The following is a 24,574-nucleotide window of genomic DNA, read 5'->3' on the forward strand; positions in this document are numbered from 1 at the left end:
AAAAGTTTGTATTGTGCAATTGCCCTTCCTTCAATATTTCGGGACATAAATGACTGGAACTTACCCATTTGGGACCTATAGGTCAGGAATTGGTAAACTATGGCCATCCAGCCAATTCAACCCAGTGGCTGTTTTGATAAGTAAAATTCTATTGGAATACAGCCTTGCCCATTTGATTATGGATTGTCTAGGCTCCTTTTGCACTACAAAGTTAGAGATGAGTAATTGCAAGAGACTGAACAGCCTGAAAAGCCTAAAATAGTTGCTATCTGATCCTTTATAGAAAAAGTTTGCTGAATCTTGTACTAGGCTAATATATTCTTCTGAATAATTATTCTGGGACTTTCATCTCCCCAGTATCACAATTCAATATAAGTCCTATTCCATTGGGCTTTTGTTCTCTGCCTTCCAATGGGAGAGCTAACTCTCTGAAATCTAATTTATATTAAGGTATTGAAGATGGATACTGTTTGTTATGTGTTTTGTTTTTTTTTCCTAAGGTGGAATTTGCTCTCTAATAGAAGGCTTCTGAAGAGAAATGGTGCAGAACAAAGAAATCAATATCTCATTTTATAATTTCAGAGCCCCTGGCAAATTAGAAAAGATCTTTCTAGAGCCTTTCTAATTATATTACCTACTTCACTTCTGATCTTCCTTACCACAAGTGTGCTTTGTTTGCTTTGCCTGATATTTCTTTTTCTGACAGCTGGACCCTTAAATAAGTTATTGTGTTTTCTATTGGCTCATTGGCTCCAGTCTGGTTACTTCGGGTCAGTAAGTGACTACAGTCACAAATGTTGGAAAGAGATGGCCTCATGGTATAGAAACCACTGGGGCTGACAACCTGTTCATTCAGGAAGAGAGTTCTTGGAATAGTTTTATTTATAATGGGCGGGGGGAGGGAGAGGGAGAGGGAGAGAGATACCCCACTGGGGACAATTATTACTTGGCAGAAAAAAGAAGAAAAAACTATTATAGTGATGGCAGCTGGTCTGTAATTATAAATATTTATATAGGGTTTGTAGGTTTACAAAGCACTTTCCAAAGCTCATCTAATGTTTTCTACACATTTATGAACATTATTTGTATTCCCACTTCGCAAATGAGATAACAGGCTCAGACTGAGCTGTACATAAGTGTCAGAGATAGAACATGTCTTTAGGTAACACCACGTTTTCCTAGTGTGAGTTTTGTTTTTATTGGAAAGGATGTAGGGAAGCATGATGGGGAAGAGTTAAGGGGCTCTGCAGGGATGAGGTTGGGCAGGGAAAGGCAGATTTCCTGTCTGTAGACATAGGCAGGGTGGTTATTTAGCAAATATTTATTGAGAGCCTGGAACAGGCGATCCTGTCCTCATGGAGTGTGTATTTGGTGGAGACAGGCAATAAAAAAGATAAATATATCAATATTTTGATAGACTTATCAAACATACAATGAATAATATATTAATAAGTGCTAAGTAACAAGGAGAAGAAAAGTAGAGAAGATATAAGCTGTTAGGACACCAGGTTGAAATTTTAGAAAAAGTGTTCAGGATTGAGGCAGTCACTGAGAATTACCTGATATACCAGTAATGAATTTACTGAATGCAATGGCTCATTTTTTTCACTTTCTCTGGGGTAATTCTTATCATCATTCTATTCTTACCCCCATGTTAATTAATTAATAGATGAGTGTTTCTAACTAGTTAAGTCTACTAATTAATTAGTTGAATGATTGTCCAACACATTATAGTGGCAGGTAACAAGCTTGATAAAGCTTGTTACGCTGTATCATCTTAGTTCAGCAATATCTCAAGTAGAATGTATTTTTTATGACTTTGTGCTAAGGATAAAATATAACAATACAGAGACTGTGTATGAAAACCTGTAGCCTCCAATACTGTCAAAATGTTAGCTTAGGTACAATGAATCAGTGGATAGCTTTGTGCAACAGTCCTAGAAATGCTGGAATTAGGAGTTATGTTTAATTTCTTTTGCTATATGAAAAAAAGAGAAGACAGTTAACTTAAAATTGGTCTTCTCAAGATCAGTGGGCAGTCAAGCCTCTTGAGATATTCAGAGAGTCTATAGGTAAGAAATATCTGCTGTCTTCTTTTGGTGTTAATGAAGCAATTTATCCAAGTATTGTTGATGTTGAAGGGGGCCTGTTAATAACACCCCCTCTTCTGAACACCTACATTTGAATTGAAATGGCACAGGATTAAAAATATATACATATCAGCTTCATTAATGCGAAAGCTGTTTGATTAACAACTAGAATTGCAGGCAAGTAAATGGGTTTGTTAATGTTGCTCTCTATAGTTAATTTATTCCCTCCAACTATCTGTCCTACTGTGCTCACCACATGGCTGAGGGCATATTGAGGGGGCGGGGGCTTGACAACAAAACAAAACCCTTTATGCAATCAGATTCTGTAGAGAGAACAGTCACCAAGTAGACTACAGTGAGAATAATATGCTCATGGAGCTGTGAGAACAGCAGTCCCTGCCTGAGGCAAATACTCCTTTAACTTTCTCTGGGGAAATTTGAATTTTGACTGAAGAGCACCACTGAAAAGGAGCCCAGGTGTTACTGTAATGAAGTTCCTTCCAATGGAAACATCAGTAGAGGGAAGATAAGAGTTCCTCCCTAAAGATTTCATTTGATCTAGCAATGTTTGCCCACATTTCCATTAATGCAGCAACAGAAAAAGACATATTATTTACTCCTGAATTTAGTTTGATCTTAGTTTCACTCAACTCACAAAGAAGATTCGCAAAGGTGCTGGAGATAAAATGGATATAGGAATATTATTGACAGCCAGTATTAACTGCTTGCCAAAAATGTGCTCAGCACTATCACTGCATAACTTTCTAGAGAAATCATAGAATCAGACATAAACCTTACTCCCAGGAAATTTGTAATTAAACAGTTTTACACAATGAAAATAAGTATACAATCAGTAATATAGCACAGAATATTAATTGTTACATACTGTGATTAAATGTTCTATAGAATAGAGGACAACATGGCATATTGTAAGATTTTGGAGGCAAAAGAATTGACTTGTGGAAAAAGTAGGCCCAAATTTTCATCGTGTCAGCTTAGGAACTGACTTCCTGAAGAAGACTCCTAAAGCACAAGAAGTAAAATCAAGAATCAATAAATGGAGGGATTCAAACTAAAAAGCTTCTTCTCAGCAGTGGAAATAATAATGTAAGGAGAGAGCCTACAAAATGGGAAAAATATTTACCACACGTACATCAGATAGAGCACTAATCTCCAAGATAAATAAAGAACTCAAAAACTTTACACCAATAAAGCAAATAACCCAGTCAATAAATGGACTAAGGAACTAAATGGACTCTTCACAGAAGAAGAAATACAGTGGACCAACAAACATATCAAAAAATGTTTATAATCTTTAGCAATTAGAGAAATGCAATCAAAACTATTGTTAAGAATTCATCTCATTCCACCCAGAATGGCAATTATCAAGAATACAAGCAATAATAAGTGTTGGCAATCCCACTCCTCAGTTTATACCCAAAGGACTTAAAATCAGCATACTACAGTAATGCAGCCGCATCAATGTTTAGATGGTGTATACTCTGATCTCATCAGCGGATTAATGGATGGAATTAATCGGAACTGACCACCAGGAGGTGGCAGAGGCTGTGGAAGGCGGAACCTCATTGGAGGTAGTATACACACTGGGGACATGTAGGTGGAAGGGACTGTACAACACCCTCACTGATTTTGGGAGGAATCTTTTACTGATTTTGCACACCCCTTTGTCATTATCCCTGATATTGAGCCCCAAATGAGGAAAGTGTGAGTGAAAAGCAGGCATTTGGGGGCATCCAGGCAGAAGCAGGCAGAATTCCTCTCTAAACAAACCCAGTGTCTTCCTTTTGTTTTTGTTCTAACTCCACTTCAAAATATTTTTGCAGCTGACTTCTCCTGTAAGACCTCTCTGGAATTAAGAGGGCTGAATATACATAACTTCATTTCATATAAAATTTTTTTAAAATAATCAAGTGACCAATCACGATTCAGATTTTTCTTAGCCCATGTGGGAAACCAATTTCCCAAAGCTTCCTTTATGTTTTCATAGACTGAGATGGAGTGCAGCTGCCCAAGGATTTCATCTTACATTAAAAAAAGAAAAAAAAAGTTCAGCTTCAATTTTTGGTCAGTGTTATGTGTTTTAAGCAGGAGATGACAGGCAACAGCTCTTGTTTGGGAAAACATTTCAGTAATCCTTTTTGTGTGAAAGACAAAGAATTTGGGGGAACTAAGTTTTGCTTAATTGCTTAATAAAATAGTAATGATTCTGAGTTTTGAGCTGATGGGATCTTGGACACAACTCTCCAAAATATGGTACCTTGGCATTTCAGGAAATGGAAGCAGGAAGGCCACCCTTAGTTTCCCGTTGACCTTCTTCCCTGAAGTAGATCAAAAGACCCTCCTTGGAGAGGTGCTGTTCCTATAACAAAGAAAGGGGAAGACACAGAGATTCCAAGAAGATCTGAACAGGTCTTGTTAGTTCCCCAGTTTATCCCTAGTAGCTCGTACCCTTCCACCCGCTAATCAATTTCTTCACTACTGTCCACACATTGCCAAACCTAAGCATGGAAGTATTCAAGTTGACCTGCTTCCTTGGCTCACTCTTTCCTTGTGAAGGCTGTATCCTGTGTCTATGTTCAATAACTCTTGTCTTTTGTTGTAGAAACTCAATCATGAACCCTGTGACAACTGATGAAAAGATACCTCTCCTCCCCCAGACCACTCTTCCAGGACGTTGTGAAGAAGGGAAGGGAGGTCACAATGTGAAGAAGATGGGAGAGAGAGAGCAACTGCTAGGAAAGATGAAAACATAAACATTTAAAAATAGAGACCTGGATGAAGGGAAGCTGGGGGGCAGGTCACTGTGATAGTGATACCTAATGTCATTGACAACACTGATAACTGGTGACAAATTTAAAATAACGTTCTCTTTTCAGGGGGTTAGATTTCTTTTTAAATATTTATTCTAATAAGTTATACATGATAGTAGGAATGTATTTTGACATATTATGCGTATATGGCATATAAGTTCACATTTTTCTGGCTGTACATGATGTAAAATTACATTGATTATATAATCATATATGCATATAAGAAAGTAATTCTACTCTCATTCTACTCTCATTCCTATTCCCATTCCCCCAAACTTCCCTTCATTCTGCTCTGTCTAATCCAAGTTACTTCTATCCTCCCCACCCCCACCTTATTGTGAATTAGCATCTAAAGAAAACATTTGGCCTTTGCTTTGTTGTTTTGTTTTGTCTTTGTTTATTGGTTTGACTCATTTCACTTAGCATATTCCAGCTCCATCCATTTACCAGCAAATGCCATAATTTCATTCTTCTTTAAAGCTGAGTACTATTCCTTTGTGTATATACACCACATTTTCTTTATCCATTCATCTAGGTTGGTTCCACAGTTTAGCTGTTGTGAATTGAGCTGCTATAAACATTGGTGTGCCTACATCACTGTAGTATGCTGATTTTAAGTCCTTTGGGTATATATTGAGGAGTGGGATAGCTGGGTCAAATAGTGGTTCCATTCCGAGTTTTCTGAGGAATCTCCATCGTGCTTTCCATAATGGTTGCAGCAATTTCCAATCCCACCAGCAATGTAAGAGTGTGCCTTTTTCCTCACAATCTTGCCAACATTTATTGTTACTTGTATTCTTTTTTTTTTAGAAAGAGAGAGAGAGAATTTTTTAATATTTATTTTTTAGTTTTCAGTGGACACAACATCTTTATTTTATTTTTATGTGGTGCTGAGGATTGAACCCAGCGCTCCGTGCATGCCAGGCAAGCGCGCTACCGCTTGAGCCACATCCCCAGCCCCTGTTACTTATATTCTTGATAATTCTGATTTCTCTAATTGCTAGAGATGTTGAACATTTTTCACATATTTTTCATATATTTGTTGATCAATTGTATTTTTTTCTTCTGTGAATTGTACGTTCAGTTCCTTAGCCCATTTACTGATTGGGTTATTTGGGGTTTTTTGTTTGCTTGTTTGTTTGTTTCAGTGTTAGGTGTTTGAGTTCTTTATATATCCTGGAGATTAATACTCTGTCTGATGTGCATGTGATTTTTCCCATTCTGTAAGCTTTCTCTTCATAGTTTTGATAGTTTCCTTTTCTGAGAAGAAGATTTTATTTTGATTCCATCCCATTTATTGAATCTTGATTTACTTCTTGTGCTTTAGGAGTCTTTTTAAGGAAGTTAGTTCCTAAGCCAATATGATGTAGATATGGGCCTACATTTTCTTCTATTAGGTGCAGGGTCTCTGGCCTAATACCTAATTTCTTGGTCCACTTTGAGTTGAGTTTTTCGCATGGTGAGAGATAGAGGTTTAATTTCATTTTGCTACATATGGATTTCCAATTTTCTCAGCACCATTTGTTGAAAAGGCTATCTCTTCTTCAATGTATGTTTTTGGCACCTTTGTCTAGTATGAGATAACTGTATTTATGTGGGTTTGTCTCTGTGTCTTTTATTCTATCTCACTATTGCTTTACTATGTTCATGGAGGGACCCTTCTGGCTTGTGCTTCCAGCTGCAGCTGTAGGGCTAGGGATTTTTTTTCCTTATTTTATTATATTTAATCTTCTGAATCCCTGATCTGTGTTTTGAGCATCCAGTATTAAATTCCTGTAAAGTCCCCCCACCCCACTAATTCTTGTTTATTTGCCCACCTGGCTGAAAAACTGCCTGTCTGCTTTTCTTGGTTCATGCCATGGAGCCTCCAGGGAAGTGACCTATCTATTCTGCCATCTTCTGTAAAGTCCTAAAATACTGTTCTTTTAAGTGTTATGCTAAAGCTCTTCCTTCTTGTCAAAGCCTTGAGTAAAAGTTGGTGATCCAAAAAAGGATTTGAATGGAGGTTTGAGAGAAAGGATAAGGAATTAGTTTCACCCATAGAGTTATAGGATAGCAAAAAAAAAAAAAAGAAGTTGTTCAGGGTAAGATCACAAGCAGAGATCAAATCATTCAGTAATAATCTGAATTTAAATCTGAACATACAAGTGACAAGGGACACTTAAGAACCCCCTCTTAAGAACTTTAGAAATAATCACGACAGGATAGTAATAAATTTCCCAGAGCTGGTGTATTAGTCTGTTTTCTGTTACTATAATGAATTCCCAGAACTGGATAATTTATAATGAAAAATAGGTTGATTTGGTTCACAGTGAAGGTCCAAACAGCACAGTGTTGGCTCTGGATGGGTACCCCTGTCTGCTCTACCTTATGACTCATGGCAGCAACACATGTGAGAGGGTAGATCATATGGTCACACAGAATAACAAGGAGAGGCCTCCTCCTTTTATAACAACCCTCTCACAAGAGCTCCCAGAGGTCCCAAGAGAACTACATTAATATTCTAAGAACCTCCCACTAGACCTCACAATTTAAATGTCCCACCTCCTCCTAACATCACCATGATAGGGATCAGATTTTCAACACATGAACTGTGGGAGGACCTACCACATCCAAACTATGGTAGTAGTTGAGATGAAAAAGAATTAAATCACTTTATTTTGAAGGAAAGAAAGAACCCAGGGTTGAGAGTTTTGAGGTTCCTTAGATAACAATTTCTTTCTAGGCTTCCAGTACATAAGATCTTTCAGACTCAGGTCTCACTTCTGATAGAGAGTTATTTGTTATGTTTAGATAAGCAAACAATGCAAATCATGCCAGGAAAATATACTTAAGTGAACGCAACATATGAGCAATGACATCTTTACTTAATTTTGCTCTTCTTGAAGTCACATAAATATTATCCCCAGTGAGTCATCAAGCATTATTGCTAATAGCTCACAAATCGGGATGTAAATTTTATAACTTGGAATAATTATGTTTGCTGTTCCGGTGTGTGTAAGTGGAAGTACATGCATATGTTCCTAGGAAGGTGTGTGCACTGTGTCTTGGTGAAAAGGAAGTGAAATTAGACCTCTGAACTAATAAAATGAAGGTTCCTTTCTTTATAATGGATGAAATGTCAACCTGAAGCCAAGGATTTTTAAGATCAACAAATAAAAACCCGTGTGTTGCTTATGAATTATTCATGATGGATTCGGGGATTTCAGTGCCTGGCATTGCTGTCAGAAGAAAATGAAAGACATAGATCAACATGGGCACTAGCTTATTTGTGTTCAGAGAGTTGATCCTTTTTCAATTTTTAAAAATTTTGTTATTGAGCCTTCCTCAAAAGTAATCTCTGGAGACACTACTCTCTCGGGAAGTATTTGGAAACAGCGTTCATAACAGATGGAGGTCAATACTTTTCACTGCTGAGCCATCTCAAATGGCTTTGCTTTCAGAAATGCCAGTAAGTGAAATGCTATTTAAAAAAAAAATACAAAATCTGTCAGGTTGGGTTCGTTTTAATAAGCTATTGCCCAATAATGTTAATTTAAACTCTATTGGCCTCATAGTATATTAACTCTGAATATAAAAATAACCTAATTTTAATTTACTCTTTCAAAAATTCTATTAATATCGCTTCTTTTAGCTTCACTGATGAAGCAACACTGATGACTTAATTTTCAATTTATTAAGACTGAATGTACATTATTCCCATGCTATTGATTAATCAAGATTCAAAGGTACAGAGTCAACTGTGGAGAGAAATTGTCAAAAAGAGAAAAGTGGAGGTCACAGAATCCTATGGCCACTGGCACGAGCAGACGAAAAAGCTGTCGTGTTCTTATTTCCTTTCTGAATTCTGGTTTGGCAAATGGGTATAAAGCAAAGAGCACGGCTGTTGAGGTGTTCACATTCGGGATTGAGTTTTAGCTCTTGATTTTACTGTCTAGGTTACCTTGGACAATTTGTTACTCCTTCTGAGCCTTAGAATCCTTATTGGGAAAATAGAGTTAATACTATTTAAATTATACATTTGTTGTGAGCATTATATGATAATGAATATAAAAGAGACTAATGTAATACAGACATTTAGTTGTTATTATACCCAGAGTGATTTAATATTGTGTGTCAGCTGCTCCTAAAGCTCAGCTGCATCTTTGATCTTTTCCAGCTTGATTGTTCAACTTTTCCTTTTGCTGCAAAAGATTGCAGGTGTCTTTGTTCCGCACTAGACTTTATCTTGGAGCACAGGAAAACAGGGACTTATTGTTTAATCTCTAAATATCTGGCCCTTAGCAATATCTATGAGCTATAATTAATAAAAATAAAGACATGCTTATTGAATGAATCTATTCAATATTTTTTTTTAGCCTAAACTGGTTAAAGCTACGTTTCTATATCTTTCAAATGGAGTCCTGAAATATGCAGGGATTAAATATTTAGAAGTGGGATATTTCGATGATTGGTCATAAAATTCAGAATTAATGAGCTAAGGGAGGATGGGAGACCATGTTTCATCATTCTCATTTGGAAAATAAGCAATCCTTGATATTTGTTAGTAGAGATGCTATTTAAAATGTTTAGAGGTCTGTAGGGGATAGTTTAGGAAAATGTCATGATATTGGAATATGTTGGCTACTCTTACTGCCTGAAATGCTTCGAGAAAGACTTTACTCCAAATTCCTAATAGCTATGTTAGAGTGGATTGGGGAGCAAAAGCAGGTGTATAGGTTTAGTCAAACATATCTTGCTTTAGCTTGTACCTAGCAATCTGAGACAAAGCTTCATATGGTCATTTGTCTCTTCTCATTTCATATTTATATCTTATCTCTAGGCAATATTATCCATTCACTGGGATACAACTCTATGCTAGTAAACTTACAGTTTTACTCTTGATTCATTCCCTGAGCTCCAAATCTATATAGGCTTCAAAAGTTATCCCAAATGGAGTATGTCCAAAATTGAACTTCTGTTTCTTGCTTTGCACCTGCTATACCCCAATCCTTTCTTCTTCCAAGGCTCCTATCTCAAAACATGCACCATTTTCCATTCAACTGTGCATGCCACAGAACAAGACTGCATCCTTGTTCTCTCCTTCTTCACTGTCTGAATTAGTTTTCTGTTGCTGCTACAACAAAATGGAACCATACACTCAATGGCTAAAAGTAAAATCAAATTTATGATCTCACAGTTCTACAGATCATCAGTCTGGTACCATGTGGCCAGATGCCCTGCTGAAGAAGCTAACTTAAAGGTCTCATTGGGTTAAGGTAAAGGTATTAGTCAGGCCTGAAGGTTGTTTCTGAGTCCTGGAAGCTTCTTCCAAACTCAGAATGATGACAGAATTCATGACTTTTCCGTATGGTCCTCTCTATTTTTGAGCCAACAATGACATATATCAAGTTCTCATGCATCAAATTGCTTTGATGTCTTCTTTTTTGTACATCTCCCTCTTTCACACATGTGTATACATTGAGTGTCACCACATAATACTAGATAGTCTCTCTGTTTAAGGTCAGATGATTAGCAATCATATCTTGATTATATCTGCCATTATTTCTTATCTGACTCAGGCCATCACCTGCTAAGTTGTCTTTTTTATGACATCATCGTCCTAATACAAGTTGCGGCCCTTCTCATTTTGCTGTAAACTGCTTTGCACATGAACTAATTGTCTTTAAAATATCCACGGATAGTCCTATTTAATAATTCATCCCAAATCTGATCTTTTAATCTTTATATATTGGTATGACAATAGTGAAAATGGAAAAGAGAGCTCTCTTAAAAGTCTTTCCTCCATTAAAATGATGAAAAAACTGGCACAAACAATTATCAGAATCAATTTCCTCTGAATTCTAGAAATTAGTCAAAGTTTTGCTGGTGTCTAGGAGTATGTATTCAGTAAAGATGGTTGAATCTCAGTAAGAGCAGTGTGATTCGGGGTGTTTTTATTTTCCTGTTTCTCACTCTTTCCTCTCCAACTCTGTCATGGCCTTATATGCCAACTTTTCACAGAGAAAATCATCACCCTGACAGCCACTGGAGAGAACAGAGCTCCTTCAAAGACTGTTTCAGAGAACTGTCATTCTTTGATGTGTCTGATACTCCTCTTAAAGACCCCACTTACTGGGATTCTTTGTTTTTTTAAATCTGACATTGAACTTGCCCACGGTGAAAAGCGTTTTTCCTGGGGAAATTGGATGAGTAGTTTAGAGGCAACTGTGTATCTTCACATTCTTGCAAGAGCTGCATAATAGGACAAAGAATAGGCTAACGTAAGGTTAAATGGAAGGAGGCCAATCAAAGTGTCCAAGCTGGGGGAGGAGATGTCTAAAGCAAGGAAAGGCTCTGAAGCATCCAGGAGGCCCCATTCACAGATGGGCTGTGCGTAAGTTAAGGTGATGCGCACACTCAGGAAACTCCTGAAAAGGCCCTAGGACCTCAACTTTCACTAATCCTGAGGTTCTCAGCAAGCAGAAAGTGGAGGTTAAGATGGTGCTGTCAACCCAGTGGCTCAGTACTGAAACTGCGCCCCAATGTGCACACAGAGCCTCTTGACCAGGATTAGAAAACTTGGTTGCAGACATTTGAAGAAATCTCTGTCCAATCATTAGATGATCACTGAGCTAAATAGGCAGAGGCAACAGTGACCACACACAACAAAGCATGCAAACTTAAGAGAATTGACTCACAAAAGTCCCTTAGCAAGTAACAACCAACACACAGAGAAAAAGTAACAAAATAGTGGGGTACAGGGATTCAGGCTATCAGTTATTACGTGATGCTACCTAGGATTTTCAGTTTTTAACAAGAATGAAAAGACCTGCAAAAAAATATATGTATAATATATAAATATAAAAATATATTTTATATATAAATATTAAAAATTATATATATATATATATATATATATATATATATATATATATATACAAAAAAATCACATATATGATGTTTTAAAAATCTGACATGGATCTTGCCCACTGTGGAAAGTGTTTTTCCTGGGGGAAATTTGATGAGTAGTTTGGAGGCAACTGTGTGTATATATATATATATATATAGAGAGAGAGAGAGAGAGAGAGAGAGAATGGCCTTGATACTGAAAAAGAGCAATCCATGGGAATTGTTTATTAAGCCCAGGTGTTGAATTTGCTAAAAATATAAGTTTAAATCAACTATTTTGAATCCATTTTAAAAACTCAAGTTAAAGGAAATTATGTCTAAAGAACTGATTTTTATGTAATTTCTTCATGAACTTAATTTACATTCATTCACCAATTTAATCTTTCTCTTTATACTCCTGCATCAGAGTCTCTGCATCCTCGAGGCAAGATCATTCAGTCCTAGTCATCATCTTCACATCACTGCCCAACATTCCTAAGGGCTCTTCCCAGGTACAAAAAATGCCGAATAGCCAAGATAGACTTGATATTTGCAATGGATTGAAAGCTTGTCCCCCCTCCTCCCTTACTGCTCTCTTGAAATCCAAATTCCCAATGTGATGGCATCAGGAGGTGGGGCTTTTAGGAGGTGATAAGGTCCTAAGGGTGGAGTCCTTATGAATGGAATTAGTGTCCTTATGAAGAAACCACATTTTTCTCTTTCTCCCACACAAAGAGAGGAGGCAGTCTGTAACTTGCAGGGGATTCTCGCTAGAACCTGACCCCAGGGCCCCCTGATCTCAGACTTTCCAGCCTCCAGAACTGTGAGAAATAAATTCTTGTTGTATATAAGTCACCTGATCTATCCTGCTTTACGGATCAGCCCCAAGGGACCGAGTGCTCTGACAGCCTGGCCCCGCTCCTTGGCACATGCATCTTACCCTTTAATGACATATTTGCATGCTTCCCGGTACCTGGAAGAGTCTGTCCCATAGTTACTGGACAACAAGTGCTTTCAAGTTGATGTCGTGGGCCCCTTACGTTCTTTTCATTTTTGGTATTCTGTTCTTTGTCACAGTTTTAGAGTAGAAGCTCATGTGAGTGAGAGGACCTGGCAAAGATACTATCTACAGGGGGATTGTGTGTTTGTTCTCCATGGCTCTTATTTTCCCTAAATTGGTATTCACATCCTCTTGGGAACATTGGGAGAGATAGATTGTACCCTTATTCATCTCTGTTCTTTTTTAATTGGTGTAACTGTGCATGTGTCGCCCAGGCTCATTGCTTCCCCCAGGACCAACTTGCCCGTAATCACACTAGATGAGCTGCTCTCACTTGTACCACGAGGTGCATCTATTGGAGCTGGAGCTGCTTTTACTGGAGGAGGTTTGCATTTGTCCAGCAGCCCCTTCTGTGAATTAGGCTAGCTTGGGGAAGAGTGAGCATGAGTAGACCTTTGCTGTGTCCTTCTTCAGCTTTACTGACACTAAAATCCATATTTTTTTTTCCCTCTCTATTGGATCTTGGAGAGCAGAGGGGCAGGTTGAAATGGTATGTTCAAGCTACAGCATTTCTTGAGTAAATATAATCAGAAAAAAAAAACTTTGTAAAGAGATCAATAAGAAAGAACATAAAATAAAAAGCGGACTTTTAGTTCACTATAAAAACAGATGAAAGTATAAGGCATTTCTTAAACATCATTTTTGCCTGCTTTCTCAATATTAAACCACAATAAAGGCTTCATCAATATGCATATCATCTATATTCTTAAGAAACCGGGCTTATGAAACCACTGTTGCTTTATTAAAAGTTTCCATACCATTTCAGTAAGCAAAGCAATGGTTTAGCTAAAGATGTTTTAATTGCCAGACCCTGTGAATATGCAACTGTATATGGCAAAAGGGACTTTGCAGATGTAACTAAGGATCAGGAGATTACTCTACATGTTCTGGGTGGGCCCAGTGTAATCACAAGGGTCTTTAATAGAAAGAGGGAGGCAAGAGAGTCAGAGTTGTGGAAGGAGATGTTATGATGGAAACAAGGTCAAGGTGACCCCAAACCACAGCCAAGGAAACTGTGGCAGCCTCTCAAAACCATAAAATAGGTAGAAGTAAGTCCTCCCCTACAGTCTATACAGAAAACCTAGGCCCCGGATGATGCCTTGATTTTTAGCTGCGTGAGGATCATTTTTGGACTTCTGACTTGCAGCACTGCAAGGAAATTTTTGTATTGTTTTAAGACACCAAGTTTGTGGTCATTTTTTGCAGTAGCAATTGTAATTGAATGCATGCATTACTAAGAAAAAAATGACTGATTTTTAATCTGTATATATTTACGGTATTACATCACTTAATTAGAAAAATGAGAACAATTAGATGAGTAAGGATTTAGGGGAACAGGGCATATATGGGAATATGTGAATCAACAAAGGGTCTGAGACAGTCCACTTCCTGGCTTCATAATCTTGGAAAGTTACCTGAGCCTCCATTTTCTCATTTTGAATTAGGAAGATTTCTAACTGTGTGGGAAGAATAGAGATGATGTCTATGAAGTGCATAGAAAAGACATGAGCTAGGGGAGGTGTTCAGCTAACTGCCCTTTGTTGGCCTTGGCAGTTGTATTTTCATACCCTGTTTCTTCTTCTTCCTCCTAAGTATATACTTCCTTCTTCTGGCCTTAGCAGCTGCTTACCTTGAGAAATTTTACAAAATAGCTTTACCTCCTGTTTTCTACTGCTTTTTCTTCTTCTTTTTTTTTTTTTTTCTTGACACAGAGCTTCTAAAACTCTTACACCTAAGTTTATAGTAACTTCAGAATAAGGACTGGTTGCCATAGGAACCAATCATATGATTGGAAGGTAGGAATTTTCAGCTTCTCCACCCTGACCCCCAGCACGGACACACCTGCCCTCCAAGAAGGGAAGAGGGTTGGGATATAACACAAAACTATACATGGGAGTTTGGAGAGTTTGAAGAGCTTCCTGGTTGGTGAACACATCAAGGCGCTAGGAGAGTGGCATGCTCAGAGAAAGGGGGAGGTATGAAAATTCCATGCACCTCCCCAGCCGCATGACTACAATACATTTGTATAGTGTGTGCTTGAAACTTTGGCCATGAGTGTTCATTTCTGGGATAGACGTTGACTTATGAGTGGTAAATCCATTTCTGTTCTTGTGAATGTGGCCTGTGGAAAATCAAACACATCGGAAGAAAGATGTAAAGATTAAATATAAGGAACTGGGAGTTCTTGAGCATTTCCATTTCTAGTTCTATCCAAGACCTTGCTTGATCTTTCCCCTTATTTTTCCATTGATTACTAGCAGCAGTGAGTGCCAGTAAGCACCAACATGTATTATTTTAGTCATCTGTCCAACAAGCATGGAGCTCTTAACATGTGTCAAGCATCTTGCTACTGCTGGGAATGTGGACACTTGTTTTCAGAGATGCAATCACTGTAGAAAGAAAATAAAGATCTCTCTGGGAATGATGTATGGGAGGCATTAATTCATGGAATTCAGAGTGCATGGTCTGTATTTGTAGCTAATCAGAAATTGAAGGAGAAGCAATACTCCTGTTTTGTTACATTTTTATCTAATTAGAGGGTGATTATTCTGATGTTATGGTTTCTCGTCTAAAATGAGAGGACACATCTAATTTGTATTACAGAGGCAAAGGTGAAAGGGTGGCCCTGAGCAATCGATCACTAAGAACATGCTGTACTGTACGTTTCAACCAACGCCATGCCTCACTAAACAGCAGGTGTTAGTTGTGAGAGGAAGAGGGGGCTTTCCAACAGTCTATACAGAGTCAAGTTAGTGCAAGAAAATGGAAGACAAGACTGGAAAAGAGCCTTCTGTACTCGTGATACCACCGTTTTATTGGTGACGAACGAGTTCTGCTTCCTCACCTGTTGAAGTTTGAACATTAGAGAAGCAGAGGAGGTAAGCAAATAATAAATAAAGCAAGGTTTATTTAAAAGGAAGTAACATAGACTTCTCCAGGGAGGGAGAAGGGGGCCATAGCTGGTATCCTGGTATCCCAAGAGGTGAGATATTCTGCCCTTTTTATATGTCCTAGGATTCCTTTGTTCTGCCTTTTCCCCCTTATCTTTCTCCTTCCTGCCTAGTGACTAGGCCCAGGAATGCTGAGTGGGATGGCCAAAAGGTGGCTTCAGCAGGTGGCTGAAGGGGGAAGGGCAGGATGGAGCAGCCCAGGACACATTAATTAACAACCTTATAGCTCCCTGTAGGGAGGGGCAATTCCTGGGACAGGTTACCTTGGCAACAGGTTGGAGCAGAGGCAGGTTCTTGATAAAGATGGAGGAAGGGCTCTGAAGGAATTAATATTTCAATCCCTCAGGGGACAGTCTCCAACTTCCGGGACTCACTCAAAATTGGCCTCCTTGATCCGACCTGACTCGATTTACCTATCTATACTGACTGCCTGTCTAATTCTGGCTTCCTTAGGTTGTAATGAGTTTGAATTTTATTCTCTAAGCAGTGGGGAAATATATAAAGAACTGTAGAGTAAAAAATGTCTAATACCAATAAGATCAGAATTTTTCATAGTATGAGCTTCTGAACTTCAAAAGGTGTCTAGGATTTTCACATTTTCTGTGGGACAGTAATGGGAAATAATCTGTGCTCACTGTGTCTGTCTTCCAGTCATATCCTCTAGGGACTGATTTCAAGAGAGCAAGAAGGGCAGATAATGAATGGCTCCAGCTGCTTAATCAATAGAGCAGGGGCTGACAGGCATTGTCTTTGTCAAATCTCAGGGAAGCGAATACAAAGCCTCTGAAAACACTCTAATTAGATGCTGGACTTGAAAGTGAGCTGTGTTATTTAACTTTATCAATTACCAGAAAAAAAAAAAAAAAGAGTTACAAGCTCATTATTGTAAAACCTAGAAGGAGAGGAATTTACACAAAATTGGGAGGAAGGAAGGAAGGAAGGTGAGACCAACTTTGATTTGTATTATAAAAGAAAGGGAAAAAAAATAGCAAGAATGGTCTAAGAGCCAGAGCTCAGGCAGGTGACAGACTACAACACCAGGGAAGGACAGAAAAGCCACAGAGGAGTCTTCAAATGGGAAGCCTAAGTTTTGTTGAAGCCAAGTTTCCAAGCTGAAAATATTAACTGTTTAGTGTCTGTCTTGAAAGGATGAGGTTGACTTATTCAACATTTTCAGAAACAGTTGCCTGACTAGGCTTCTTCCGGGGGCATTCTCACCGATGCCCCGGCCATCTGTTTTGAAATGTTGCAGACTCTCTTGGCTGAATGCTGGACAACCTATTCAATTTCCAGCTGGCTGTATTTCTGAAGAAAAGACATTTTTATGCATTTGAAAAATGAGTCACGGAGTTCATTTTGACTGGTGGGCATTGGGTAGAGTTCAGTGAATTGAACCACATTGTCACACATAGCCTTCATTGCTGCAGCTGACTCACAGTGTCCAAGAAACAGGGACATACGGCCTATCATTGATGCTATACCCCATTCATGTGCTGACGGAGATGAAAGGTGGACATGTTAAAAAGAGGAGCTGATATGCCTTCTAAAATTAATTGTTTTTACTGAACTGACTAATTAGAGATGTTTTTCAGATTTTTATTAACAAGTAGTTCAATTGATTTTTTTAATGACATGATTCATTGTTTGGTAAGAAATGACATCTGAGTGGTTTCACTTATCATTTGTAGACACAGCGGTAAGCTCTCAGAAATTTAACAGGTTAGCATATGACATTCATTAGTTAAGTAATTACCTTTTCATATTAGAGATTGATTTGTTAATTTTACAAATAAAGACAGATTAAAATGGCCTATGCCATTATAAATTTTTAATCATTCCCTATTTGACCACTGAACATTCACTTCAAGTAATTGAACATAAACATATCCAAGAAATTAAAAATTTAAGAATTCCATCTTAAAATTGTTATTTAATTCTAAAATATATATTTCTACTCTTCATATGTGAATGAACCATGTCCACCATATTTCAGTTTCCCAGGATGAATGCCATTAGTGTGTTAACACTATTAAAATTATAAGCATTCAGAGGGGGGAAAAAAGCAAACATAATATCACCATGGTGCTTATACAAAGTTTATCTCTCAACACTTTGAATTTTATCTCATTATAAAGGTGGAATATTCTATACCTTTCTATTATTTTTGAGTGAAAATAAATAATCTATGGGATCACAGGCATTTTCTTTCTCCAACAAGTTTTTATTAATTGAATTTTTTTAAGGACCTGTTGTAACTCAGCCAGGATGTTGGAACTAGGGACCCTACATTAATAAGATATTAACACACCCTGAAGTCACAGTGTGGTGTGTCCTTGGAATTACCACCCCATTCAATAGACTCCTTGTCATCCTGTGCTGCTTTACTTTCTCTTCATAGAGATTATTAATTTCTAAAATACTATGTAATTTACTCATTAGTTTTGTGTGTTGTCTTCTCTAACAATATATAAGCCTAATAGAATATTTTTGGAGTAGTTCCAATTCCTGGTTAGAGATAATTACATTGAATAAATACAATTAGAATATAATTAAAGATGGGTGAATATATAATGCGATATATATATATATATATATATATATATATATATATTACACATAATGCGATATAATTGAAATGCTAAGCAGAGTCTAGACTTGTTCTTATAGATAAATTTGAGTTTTAGGTAGGCAAATAGATTACATAGATTTAAATTATATTTAAAAATGACTCTGGATGCTATATGGGAATGTTATGAAGAAAGGGAAGTGAAAGTTTGAAAATAAAAAAAAGTTGGTCTTGTAGGACCACTAACTGTATTTTAGAAGATTAGTTGTAGAGAGGCGGGGATGTATTTTTGAGGCACAGATAACATGAGTTACTGAAAGACTGATGTGAAAAGGGAAAGAAATTAAGGTTTTGAGGATGATGCCCACATGTTGGTAATTATTAATTGAGTAGATGAACTGGCTTGTTGAAATCATTGAAATTGGAAAGACTGTGAAAGGGACCATATTTTTAATGAGAAATTGAGAGTCTTTTTCTTTTGCATGAATTTAACCTTGAAAAATCGACTGACACTGGATTATGATAGCAAGAAAAATTATATATAGGAGTACAATTCTAAAATCTACAAACCCTGAAGGTGGAAGATTTGGGTCACAGGAAAACAAAAACAAATTTATTCACTTCTCTATGATGATATTGTGAGAAAAAAGGATGAGAATGTGTAACTTCATGATGACAATTTGGGTAATGCTACTGCTTAGTAGAGAAGGTCATGAATCATGAATATTCCGGACAACTTTTAGTTCTCTTACTAGAAATTTGCTACAAATTTAAGTTTTCTTTTTTAGGTTATCCTACTTGATTGGATGAATCAGGAGTTTATTGAGTGGTTATTTGTGTCCAGTGATGCTGAGATACAAGTAGAATTTCATGGCAGGCATCCCCAAGCAGAGCATATAACATGGTTCCCTTGACTGTGGGTTAAGACAATAGAACCAAGGATGCCTCCAGTGATCTTCCACTTATGGTCCTCTGCTTGGTTGTTATACATCAGGCACTAGAATGATTTTTTGAAAACCAGTCTTCTGAAACTGTGGGGGCATATTGATAGGCAGGACATCTGAAAGTTCTTAGCAGCAGCAGCAGAACTGGGTTCCATGTATAGAAAGTTCTTATAAAATCTAATATTCCAGATAGACATGTCAACGTAAAAGCTGTATTTCTCAGTCTAGAGCTCGCAGAAGATATCCATTCCTCAGAGTTCAAGGTGAGGCTGAACATCATGACAGAAGAGTACGGTAGAGGGAAGCAGCTCATATGATGATCCAGAAGCAGAGAGAGAGATCTCCACTTGCCAGATACAAATACATACCCCAAAGCCATGCCCCCAGTGCCCACCTCCTCCAACCACACCCCACCTGCCTTCAGTTACCACTCAGTCCCATCAAGTGATTCGTTCACTGATTGGGGTAAGGCTCTAGTGACCCAATCATTTCTTCTATGAACCTTCTTGCTTCGTCTCAAACATGAGCTTTTGGGATACACCTCATATCCAAACCCCAACAGAAGGAGTGGCTATTTGTGTCCAATGCTGCTGAGAATCACCAAAAGATAAGAAAATGAAAATGCTTATTAGAAATGACAACATGGGGGTCATTGTTGATTTCAGCGTAAGTAAAGTGGCAAAATTTAGATTGTAATGTGTTGTAAATAGCATGAGGTGACATGGACGGCCTGTAGGATTAGGGGTCACTAAAAAGCAGCTGTGTGCTTCTTATGTGGACCTGGCCAAAGAGAGATGAGAAATTTGCTGGTCTAGATTTGGTTCAGATTGGATATGCCTGGGCACAATTGTGAATTTATGGAAGTCATCAAGTAAAAAAGAAGGTGTTTATGAAGAAGGTGAGGAAGGGTAATCAAAAGAATGTCTAATATATAGGTTGGCGATAAGAACACAGATGGGTGGACACAACATACTTTTATGTTAATGGATGTAAACATACGTGACAATTTTACACTTTACCTTTACTCCTGGAAAAAAAAAGATAATGGTAAAAAGAAAAAACTCCTCATGTTGTGGTTCAGGAGATGGTTTACTTTAGAAATACCCCTTCCCCATGCAATTTAGACAAGACATTTATTACACTCTTTGTAACTCACAGTGTCCCCGTAGGTTACAGTCAAAGACTCTCTAAATTCCCATTATTTGCCTCACAAAAGATTAGCTGAACTGTTTGTACCCATTAAACAAGTAGAATTTCTTATTAACTGACTGGACCAAAATTGCTTCTCTTCCCCCAGGTCCTTCATTTTTGAGCCATCTTAACCCTGAGCTAGCTCCTTCATGACTCCTCATTATTACTGAGGAAACGGGAAGACATGCCTTGATCAACTGTCCCATTAAAACATGCCATCCACCCTGGCACACTCCTTTCATTCTAGGCTCATTATTAGCCCTTCTAAAAGAAAATTCCATTATCTCACCTTTCAGATGTTTGTGTATTTCAGTCTGAACACTCCCTGTACAAGTCTCCATTCCATTTATCACATTAACCTTTTTTTTTTTTGCATTAAGTCTCCCATTATCTAAGTCAGATTTGTGTTTTATTTGACAATATGAAAGATAAATAAATGTGCAAATAATTTATAGATTTGGCACATTGAGGGATTAGAGTTTCTATACGATGACATTCATTTTCTTTGGAAGGAAAACAATCAGTTGGGTTTGAGGATGCATTAACAGATGTCAATAGTATAAGAAGAGAGGATTAAATATGCAATAGACATTTTTGAGAATAAAAAGCTGATCTCACTAAAGAAGTGTGGTAGGTTTTAGGGTAAGTTATGAGTGCCCATTTGTAGTTTGTGACCATGGATTTACACTTAAGTCAATTGGATTGTTGGTGTGATTTTTTTTTTCCATTAAAATTAAGCTTCTTGGGTACCAAGAGGAATATAGATCATTTAGCACAACCAAACATGCAGGTTTTTCAGAGAGACAAAATATAAGAAGAGAATGTGCAAGAGAGAAGAAGGTATTTTCAAGGGCTTCACTGACAACATTGGACTAAAAATCTAGGCTGGGCAGAGAGAATAAAGACAGGAGGGTGTTAGAGGACTGTGATTGATTAATGAGGTTAATGTATTGGAACTGCAGGGGGTTAAAGATCTGAAGCAGAGGGAAAGCAGATCCATGAGCTATAAAGATAGGAAGAGATGTTTTTAAAGTAGGATATTCAGGAAAGATTTTAGAGATGATGAAATTGTTTTTGATCATGACCTACAATATAATCAGTGTGGGAAGCTGCATTGAAGGGGAAATAATATTTAGAAAGATGAGAAAAGCCAGAAATCAAGAAGACAAAGTATGACATGGGTTGCTGGCCCAGATACAGTAATCACTGGAGAGCCATGGTCTGATGGCTGCAAGTGTAGAGAGAAAGATCAGAACCAGGGCAGCTGAGCAAAGAAACAGCAAGTCAAACTTCATTTCCTTCCTCCTCCCCCTCCTCTTCCTCCTTGTCTTCCTTCTTCTCTCCCCTATCTTCCTCTTCCTCTGCCGCAGTCTGGCTGGGCACACAATCACGAGCCACCACACAGCTTGTAGATTCAAACAGCAACTCTTTATTCCCGAACTCACACCAGCTGTCTACAAACACGTTCTGGGGAAATCCACGTTCTCTGCCCAAATCCACCTCCACTGGGCTTCTATCTCCCAAAATATACTGTCTGAATCCCGTGAGAACTCAAGGGGAACTCAGGCAGCAGGATACGCCCTATTCCCAGCAGGAATAATCTTAAACCTGGAACGCCCTAAACCCGATTATCCTAAACCGGGAACACCCTAATCCCGGATCCGCCCTGGTCCTTGAGCAAGGTCACCTAACTGCAATGTCACTGCAAAATGTCCTATTTCCACGAGTCCTTCCACTAAGCAACATGGGGTACGCTGGCAAGGAAATTGTCATACCTACTTGGCTAATGGCTCCCAGCATTCCTCCAATTCTTCTTTGTCTTGCTTTTCTTTTTGATTTTCTCTTCTTTTTTCTGGTTACAGATGAGAGTTAGTTTGGCTTTGAAAGTATTGTCTGAAAATGACACACAACTTTTTTCAACACACATACACACAAAAATGATATAGTAACTACTAGGAAATCAATGAGAATAAAACCTTTTAAATGTATTTTATATATATATATATATATACACACACACACACACACACACACACACACACACACATATATACACACACACATACATATATATAATTTAAATGAAAAGAATGATCAAATAAAAAGATAAGCTGGTAGATTTATTATTTAAAAGTATATTTGTGGAAACAGCAGCATTTACTAATATCCAGTTTGGAGCTGGACAGATAATGAGGCTATTTAATATAGTCAGTGTCCTACAGATGATCATTTTGTTGTTGTTGTTGTTTTTAGTTCCCTGAAAACAGTAAATAAACAACCTGCAAGCAATGATTGTAAATGGCATTTTCGATTATTTTGTTGTATCTGGATCCCATATGAATTCCTTTTGTTCGAAGATGACTGAAATAGATTAAAGGTATAATTTACTGTGATGGTCCTCAGGTTGTTTACACAGGATAATTTAGAACTGAGAAGTTTCCTTTTCTAACACATTTGTTTAAGTGGATATCAGTTAATTTGATGAAATTTGAGGATATAAACACCTCTTTCAGGAAAGGTATTGAAAACTAACTAAAGTTTTAAAATTTCCTGCACTGAAAATTATTCTTACCTGATTTTATACTTTTCGTTTTCCTCATATTTTTATGTTATTGCTTAAAAATTTCTGCTGTTTTAAAATGTGGGTTTATCAACTATCAATGAATAGAATTTTTCTTCAGATATTTTAATTATGTAGAATATATAATGGCACTAAAGTTACTTACTGGTTCAGAGTCAGTGAACTCGACCTATTATAGTTCTGTTCACTAAAATTAATAAATGGTATCTCAGATTTATTGAGATATATATATGTATATACACACACACACACACACACACACACATATTAGGATAGCATTCACATGAATGGGATTAAATTCCCACTCTCTTAAAGACACACACTCTCCACCTACTCAGACTGTTGGATACATACATACATACATACGCAGATACATTACAGTTCTCCAAGCAGCTTTCTTCCTATCTGCTGATAATGTACAAGCAACATGCATGTAGATGCATGGGCCATTATCTTTTTGTTGAAAAAGAATACTCAGTAATCAAATGCTTCAAAATCCTTCCTGATTCCAAGATTAAATTAAAATTTGTCCTCTGTTTTTTGGCAGTTACCAGATAATAGTTTATTTTGCTTCAAACCATACTTCAGTGAGAGGAGAGAGTGCTTTATTTTGATTTCCTTTTCAAATGAAATCTTTCTTTCACATTCTATCAGTGCTTTACTCAAATGGAAAAAATTAAAAGAGAAGAAATAATTCAAACGAATCTTGGAATCTTTTATGCTTCTCAAAGTGCTTAGAAATTTCATTAGCAAATATCTGAATCTTCACAATAGTAGTTGACTGTTAGAATCTTACTCATTTAAGAGTAATTATATTCCAAGCATAATGGATTCCAGATAATTCTTTAAGATAAGATAAAAACTCAATTTGCAGGTGAAAGCTCTGCAGCTTTCTTTGTGATTAATTTAAAGGATTAGAAACCCAGAGGAATAGATTGTTACCAACTTAAACAATTAAGAATAACAGGCTGACATTAAGATTAAAAAAAAAAACAATGCAAATGAAAATCTGAGCTAGGGCTGTCTGTCATTTTAAAATCATGAATAATTAATAAAATTGTAAGATTCTAAAATGCATGAACGTTTGTTCACTAAGAAAAATAAAATGGAATTTCTCCTATTTAACATTTACAAATAAGCCTCAGATTGGACATAATTTATCTTAGTTTCAATTTATTTTTTAATGATAAAAGACAAATAAGAGACAAGAAATTATCTTATGGGAAAATTATAATTTGTTCTCAATTATAACCAGAATAACCTTAATATGTTAGAAGTTTTTAAAAGCTTAAATAAATTTTAGAACATAATGGGAGAACGAATATAGATATTTCTTTTTGTAAAATTATTTCATAGTAAAAAATTGGGTATTTTCAAGAGGTAAAATTATTACCCACTATTCTAACTGATAAACAAGTTAAAATGACGATAAGGAGACAGGAGCAATAGAAACCTAGGTCAAGGGGATATTGGCTGACCCACCTGCCCCC

Source organism: Marmota flaviventris, chromosome 3, assembly GCF_047511675.1.
Source record: "Marmota flaviventris isolate mMarFla1 chromosome 3, mMarFla1.hap1, whole genome shotgun sequence".
Lineage (NCBI taxonomy): Eukaryota > Metazoa > Chordata > Mammalia > Rodentia > Sciuridae > Marmota > Marmota flaviventris.